Source organism: Balaenoptera borealis (genome assembly GCF_965194805.1).
Source record: "Balaenoptera borealis genome assembly, chromosome: 14".
Classification (NCBI taxonomy): domain Eukaryota; kingdom Metazoa; phylum Chordata; class Mammalia; order Artiodactyla; family Balaenopteridae; genus Balaenoptera; species Balaenoptera borealis.
In genome coordinates, this window is record NC_138875.1 from 62,422,478 (window position 1) to 62,431,043 (window position 8,566).

Here is an 8,566-nt window from a genome sequence, read left to right on the forward strand (position 1 = left end):
CTAACACATTGTCAAGGGCAGAGCACCCTCCCAAACCTCATTGCGTTCCAGACAGCAGGGTGGGCTGACTTCATTACACAGAAGGAAGAACAGGCTCTGGAAACAACCAAGTCCAAGTGTTCCTCGCCGTTGCATTTGATTTCACTTAGATAATTCCTGGAGCGGTGCATCCCCCCTTTCTCACTGACCATTTTGTCTAAAGTAAATGAGCAGGTAATATATCACACTCCTGACTCCAGGCAGGTTCCCCAGGAAAAGTGCAGTGCAACGAAGCCCCCTTTCATCACTGTACGGTTGCTCTAGCCTGAGGCACACGGCTAATCACACCAGCTTCTAAATTCTGAAGTCACCTACCACCTCCCTGTTGATAGATGTTGGGCTTTCACCTGTCCCCATGGCTACAGCCACCACTGGATGAGAACAGGGTGTGCGGTATGAGGGCACCAGTCCCAAAGCTTTGCTTCATGTTCCACATCTGTGCCAAGCTCCTTGCTGAACTGCATTTACCATGTTCCCTAAAGTGTGCTCACTCTGGAGGAGAGATAAGTTCCCTCATCCCACAGAATGGAGAAGGGGGGGGGGGGGACTTCCCTGGTGGCACAGTGGTTAAGAATCTGGCTGCCAACACAGGGGACATGGGTTCGAGCCCTGGTCCGGGAAGATCCCACATGCTGCAGAGCAACTAAGCCCGTGCGCCACAACTACTGAGCCTGTGCTCTAGAGCCCGTGAGTCACAACTACTGAGCCCATGTGCCACAACTACTGAAGCCCGCATGCCTAGAGCCCATGCTCCACAACACGAGAAGCCACCACAGTGAGAAGCCCGCACACCACAATGAAGAGTAGCCCCTGCTCGCCGCAACTAGAGGAAGCCTGTGCACAGCAACGAAGACCCAACGCAGCCAAAAATAAATTTTAAAATTTATTAAAAAAAAAAAAGAATAAGAAGATGGGGTGGGATCACTGGAAAGAGAAGGAGGGAAGTGCAGGTCTGTGATCTAGAAGGCAAGGTTTCCCATTTTTTTATGATCAGCCGGTGGCTATCAGTGTTCATCCGAGATCTACCTGGGCCTGGACGGCAACCATGTTATTATAGCAAGATAATCCAACTTTGGGGTGTTATATTTTCAACAGCAGCATTAACTCCAGCTGAATCCATCCTCTGAAAGCAATGAGAGCCAGGCCATTTAGAATATTAGACCTTTGTTATAAGCATATGGCGTGTTAAGAAGTCCAATTTCAACAAAGGACAAAAGCCAGTGGCTTCATTGATGGAATCCATGTCCTCTTTGGTCACACAGCCTCCCAAAACTTGATCCCCCTTAGGTAGATTTGAGGCACCTTAAATATCAGTCTGCAATTTGGACACAAATTACCTGCAATCTCCATTTCTAAACAAGAGAATAAATTAGTTTTAGTATTCTTCCCCCAACCCTCTCTAGACACTATTTCCCTTAATATCTCAAGACTGGCTCCTTTGTTTTTTGTTTTGTTTTTTTTTTTAGCATTTATCTCCTCCAATTGCTTTATTTACAGATGAAGCAAATTGAAGAACAGAGAGGTTTAATGATTGCCCCATGTCATGGCAGAGTCTAGATTTAAATTCAGGTCACTGGACTTCAAGTTCAGTGTCCCTGCCACCATGTCACAATAAGGCACATTGTAACAGGAACATCAAATAGATTCCATCTTTCATGCCAACTCTAATGAATTCATAGTGGCTGCCTGGATGAATATGTTGAGAAGGAGATTTCAGATTAGAGCTTCAATAGAATAATCTCACTAGAGTCCTATTCTGGGTTTTATAACTTCCTTGGCCAGGAGACGGCTTATCTTCTAACAGGAATGCTGGGGAACCAGAGGTGCTTCAGCAGAATATTTCAAAGGCACCTTGGACTAGACTTTTGCCAGGTGGCTGTCTTTTCCTCAGCTTGGATGAAGGGAGATGAATGAGGGAAAAAAACTCAGTGGATGACTCTTTCTTGGATGCATTACCTGGTTTCAGGACTTAATGAAGCTCAGGTTCTTGAGGTCTCATCGCAGAAAGAATTCAATGAGAGACAAAGTGATAGGTAAGAAGTGGATTTACTTAGAGAGAAACACACGCCGCAGACAGCGTGTGGGCCATCTCAGAAGGTGAGAAAGGCCAAGACTTCTCATCTCAGAAGGTGAGAAAAAGATTCATTGGATCTTTTAAAGGAAAACTAGAATGACCTTTCAAGCTGTAATAAAACAACTCGTATTATGATGTTTATTATTTGTGTCTATGAGTTTATGCTTACATGTGAATTTTATAGTACATAAGAAGCCATATTATAAAAAGTAAAAGATGAGTGAAACCATAGGGATTCTGAAACATCTGATATTCTACATCTAGGAAAAGTTTGTTTCCCACTTTCTAGACGAGGGTGAGCACACCCTTACTGAACTCCGACCATGGACTTACGGGGTGCAGATTAGTTGACATTGTCCTTTGAAACTGTTCGTGATGTTTGTTGTACTGTGCTTTGTTTCTCTAATCCACTTTGTGAGCACACTGATGAGTATATAATAGGTGTGTTTATTACCTCTGCCTTTCCAGACACATTTCTCATTTTCTTTCATCTTTTCCCCGTATCTCATCTGCCAGGCACTGTCTACCTGCGCTGATCACCTAATTTACATCCTTAATCTTTCCTTAGTCTTAACACTTGAATTTATACCTCAGTGGAGCCTTGTCTGCCAAAAAATATCATATCACTTTTTTCAGAGTTTTTTTTTTTTGTCTTTAAAAGTTGGAAAATAAAGTGGCATGGAAAAACAACTCTTTTTTTAAAATTAATTACTTTATTTTGGCTGTGTTGGGTCTTTGTTGCTGTGCACAGGCTTTCTCTAGCTGCGGCGAGAGGGGGCTACTCTTCATTGTGGTGCACGGGCTCTAGGCACGCGGGCTTCAGTAGTTGTGGCACACGGGCTTAGGTGCTCCGTGGCATGTGGGATCTTCCCGGACCAGGGCTCGAACTCATGTCCCCTGCATTGGCAGGCGGATTCTTAACCACTGCGCCACCAGGGAAGTCCCAAACAACTCTTTCTTAATATGAGAATGATTACAAATCCTCCAGCACCACTGAGGAGGTAAAGGAGACTGGAAAGGGCTTACCTTAAGTGCAGATGACACATTAATTTATTTTAAATGTGCCGGCTCTTTATCACTTGGGTAAGCTATAGCCTCCCAGCAGTTGTTTCCCAGGGACTAAAAGACTCTCTATAGATACATGACATCAAGAAAATTGTCCCAGGAGACAGAACTTTCAGAGGACAACTGAAGGGGTCCCGAGGGATGTTTGGGGGTGATCTGCAGCAAGTTCCCACACCACATGGCCCTGGTTATGGGGGAGCCACCTCCGTCTCACCCATGGATTCGCTCAGTGGGCTGCAGGTGCGCAGCGCCTGTTCTCTTAAGACAAGGCTGCCGAGGCCTCCTCTTCCCCTAAAATCCTGTTAGTTGAATTACTTTAGATTTGCTCATGGTGTATCTTTCAACACATTTGGAAACGCCTATGTCTGATGCAGGGTTTGCTGATGCAAACGTTGGAGTTTTATAAGCAACCTGGGAAAATCACAACACAGAGAGTAGCATAAAACCACAGCTTCCAGCTCCACCTTAACTTCAAATAAATAAACTTACAGATCAGTGCAACTTAGGCCTGTCCTCTGCTATTGGGGTGACCGTCAGGGTTACTCACTGGGGTCTGAGCAACCTCCAAAGCAGGCCAGAGCCCCTACCCTAAAAGCGCTCACAGTGGAAAAGGGAAACAGGTGGGCGTGGCCGACCCTCTGAGGGAGAATCAGACGAGGTCAGTTCTCGGGGCTGCGCTGGGCGGTGAGGACCAGCAAGGGTGGGAGCCGCTGCCGGAGGGGCTTTGGGCTCCGTCAGAGGGAAACGGAGGAGCATGTAAGCCCTAACTAGACGGGGCGCCTCAGCCCCGCAGGTCCCCCGAGAGCAGGGCCTCTGGAGACTTCAGGAAGGGACGGGTGCGCGAGGCCCTGAAGGATGCGCCTGGACTAAAGCATCGAGCGAGCGGGGAGGGAACACGTGATGTCAGAGCAGGGATGGACCCCGCCCCCGAGGACGAGAGACTAGCAGCCCGACTGTACGCGTAGGCGAGGAAGCGGAGGGCCGTGGGGACCATGGGGTAGCTGGCTCTGAACGGTACGCAGCGAACGTCGGCTGTGGTTGCCCCAGAGGAGGGGGGCGGGGGTGCTGGGAGCCTGGGGTGGGAGCAGAGTTATGTTTTACCATCTGCATTTTTAAACTATTTGAACAGACAGTGGGGTAGGTAGGGAGAGAACCGGGGTCTAGACGTGAGGCGCAGGCTGCTGTCTCCTCCTCAACTTCATCGGAAATGGACTAAAGAAGTGGGACCAAAGGGGCAAAAGAAAGCAAAATTTGGGTTAAGCGAGTGGGGCGGGGGTGTTGGAAAGAAATAAGTCTATTATTTTAATATAAAAGAAATGACAGGGGACTTCCCTGGTGGCGCAGAGGTTAAGAACGCAGGGGACACGGGTTCGAGCCCTGGTCCAGGAAGATCCCACATACCGCGGAGCAACTGAGCCCGTGAGCCACAACTACTGAAGCCCGCGCGCCTAGAGCCCGTGCTCCACAACAAGAGAAGCCACCACAATGAGAAGCCCGCACACCGCAACGAAGAGTAGCCCCCGCTCGCCGCAATTAGAGAAAGCCGGCGCGCAGCAACGAAGACCCAATGCAGCCAAAAATAAATAAGTAAATTTATAAATTTGTAAAAAAAAAAAAAAAAAAAAATGACAGGCATATTACAGGTTGCTCATGAAAACTGTAATTTATCAAAAACAAACATTCCTCAAAAAAAAAGAGAAACAATAATATCGAAATAATTTTCAAAATTTGTGCTGCTCTTCTAGGCCACATAATTCAGCATTCAAAAGAAGGAGAGCAAAGATTATTGAAATCACATCTCCAAGGCAGATTCAACTTCTTGGAAGAAAACGTGTGCTCATACCAGTGAGGGCCGGGATTCTCAGCAGGTGACCGTGGTCGTCAGGCAACAGACGCCCCGGGATGTCCCCCGCTGACCCCGGGGCAGCACAGGAAGACTCCCAACCCACTTCTGAGCCCAGGACTCCCCGGCGCGGTGCCTGTGGTTACCTTCCAAGCGGGACGCCAGCTGGGAGGGAAAGTGGCCTGTTGGGCCACTTGATAAAGTGTGAGTTGGAGAATTTTCCACGGAGCATATTTTGCAGGGCCGTTAGGGAGGGAGGAAAAAACCCAGTGTCTCTCCTGCAGATATTCTGGGGGCAAAGGCCTGTTGTGTGAAGACGCAAACGGCCCACAGGCCCCCGCTGTGGACAAGACACAGGTCTACAGACGCGCAGGACTGAGAGACCAGGAGGCTCCCGGCTTGTCCCAGACGCAGGCTTTCCTTGCCTGCCCTGGGAGGCCTTCAGAGGCAACAACAGCCCGAGGGAGGATTCAGGAGAGCGAAGAAGAGTCTGCTCTCTCTTCCTCCCAGTCTCGTTGTCAGACGGGGCTTCACTGGCCGTTTCTCTGGGGCCATCTCTCAGGGATGCTTCAGCCCACTATGTCCACCATCTATTTTTACAAATAGTTTTATTGGGAACATGAGCCCTCTCCTTCCCTTACCTACTGTCCAGGGTGGCTGTCACGTACAGGGACCGAGTGGGGTGGTGGCAGAAAACACACAGCCTGCCAAACTGAAGATGCTGCCTCTGGCCAGCCGCTGGCCGAGAGGCTGGCACCAGGCCGCCTGGTCGGCTTCCACTTGATTAAAACCGCCCACCTGTCCCAGGCTTTACCTCTCCCTCTGCTTTTGGTGCTGCAGACGTGGGGGTCCCTGCAAGGACGGCAGCCCGGGTGCCCTTCCCGCAGGAGACAGACAGAAAAGAAACGCGTCCTCTTTCATCTCATCTGACCGCCGTTGGCCTTGGCGGGGTCAGATTGATCCGTGGGCACCGGGGGTGTACCTGGGTGGGCACTGAGGAGCCAGTCACTTTAAACAAGAAGTTTGGAGGAGAGCATCTCCTGGGCCATGAGCTGCCCGTTGGTCCTGGCGTGGGCTCAGCGTGACCACGTCACTCACAGGAAGGGACACGGAGGCCTGGAGGAGGTTCCTTGGGGGCTGCTCCACCCTCTGCCTGTTTGTGCCACGACACCTCCCCATTTTCGGTGTTAAAGGGGGCGCCTGCATATATTCTAACTTTGGATGAAGGGCACGCTGAGATTTGGCAACTTAAGTTTCTTTTCTGGAGCAAGATTTAAATTCCCTAATTAATCATCCGTCAAATCATCCATGCCTAGCAGAGAGGTGGGTTCAACTCACATGCTCCTGAAAGGAGCTCGGCTGGTCCAAAAGCTCTGGAGTGAATTTTCAGATCAGCACCGGGGGCCTGGCAGTGTCCTTCTGTGCTAAAAACAGAGACTTGATTTCCTACCAAAATTAAAACTTTCACGGGAACAAAGGGTAACATAAGATTTACAAAGCTTTTAGTTTTCTTGTTAATAAAAGAGTGTATTTAATGTTAAAATTATCACGATTAATAGTGTTTTTCTTGAACTGGTGAAGCTGACCCACTGGACAGGAATGCAGAGTTTATAGCGTTGGATGTTAGAAACACTTTTCAATCATTATTGGCCCTAAAACCAAAGCTATAAACACCCTATGTCAGAAAATATATTCTGCTTTCTGTCTTACGTTTAATTCCAATGGAGATGGAATGTTGGATAAGAACTTCTTGGTTATTGATGAGCAGGAAATTTTAACTTTCCAGAAAAAGAAATTTCTTTCTGTTTATAAACTTTTATATAAATGATTTACTCAAGACATACATAACACAGAATGCTGAAAGATAGAGAAAAGCATTAAAATATTAAAGCATTTAATTCTGATTTAGTAAATTCTTTAGCAATTCTTATGGGCCAGATTCCTTCACAAACATCCTGACTTAAATCATCACAGAACCCTTGTGAAATGGGCAGATGAGTCCATTTTACAGACGGGAAAACAGAACCTCATTAAATTTGTCCAAGGTCATATACTACTAAGTAGACTTCCCATTAAATCACACTGATTCAAAACAGATTTTATAAAATCCAAACATGAGGAAAATCCAGAAATGTAATGTCCAAAAGCCAAAAGAATATTTAGATGCCATTTGTTTTTATTCTCTTAATTAATCTTTCCGAATTCATATTGTAAGGATTGCAAAGCGTTAATGCAAAGCATCAAAGAAAAAGGGACTCTGCCACTGTTAACTGTTACTGTCTCTACCTGAGAGCACAGTATGGGAAGGAACGCAGAAAGCCTTTTAACTGTGTCTGAACTATTTCAGGGTCTGTTTTGCAGGGTCAGGCAAAGAGGCTGGAGGAGATTCTGGCCCCACTGCTGGCTGGTGAGCGCCCTCTAGTGGCATTTTGTGAAAGTTCACTGGGGCCTTAACATTCTGGGGGGATTCCACCCCCATTAGGAATAGGAAAGCTATGGCTCGTTGTAGCCCAGAACTGCACTGTTGAAAAATGCACACACAATACCACCGAAAATTCATCAATGAGGAGCTCTAGGAAAGGACAAATCAACAGGCAAGTACGTAAGCAAAGCACCACGTGGATACGCCCCTTCCCTGCCCCACTACCCCCGGGGCAGGGCAGTAATCTGGCCAGCAACCAGATTTGGAGACTATGAGGTGTCCCTGGTTGTGGAAATAATAAAACCAAATTTGAAACGGGCTAAAATCGCCTCAAATCTCGGTAGCAACAGAGCATGTCTTCAGCAACAAAAAAATGCCTTTCATTTAAACAAATACCTTATTTCCTTTCTACCAGTTCTGAACTACTACTTTACCATTAAATAGCCCCTAAATTTGTTTTTCTTTTCACAAAGGTAAATTCAATTTTTTAACATGAAAATTATTTTAGAACTCCCATTTAGATTCCTATATTCACAGTTTGTTGTAATTTATTTATTTAAAGCTTAAACCTATGTTTAAATTCGTGTGTATTTTTTTATTAAACAAATAGTTTTTTAAAAACACCAGGCAGTGAAGTATTTTTTTCTCCTGAAAAAAAAAAAAAAAAAGATCGTTTTTAACCATTCTAAAATTCTAAAATGTCTTCTTAAAGCTATAGACAACATGGATCCTAAAATTCCACAAGGTAAGAGAGAAAAGGGAGATAAAATAGGAGAATTTTTAGCAAACTATACAATTTTCAGGAAATAGAAACATGGTATATCAGGTAGAGGAGAAGCTAGCTTCATTTTCTAACGTTTATCTACATACCTTTCCCATCAGAACTTGAGGTCAAAAACCATGTCCCACATCTCTGTTGCTTCTACAGTGACTGTGTGATGCCATTTTAAGTCCTCAGCAAAAAGATGCATAATTGGGAAAATCCTAATTTTAGTCGTTCTCTGCTGCTCTCTTACTGCTGTGAGCAATCCTTTCCTTTTCCTGTGGTCTGTAGTCTATATACGAGGTTTCCCACCTTTTTATACCATTTAACATTAGTTCTTATACAATGCTTTTTTAGCTA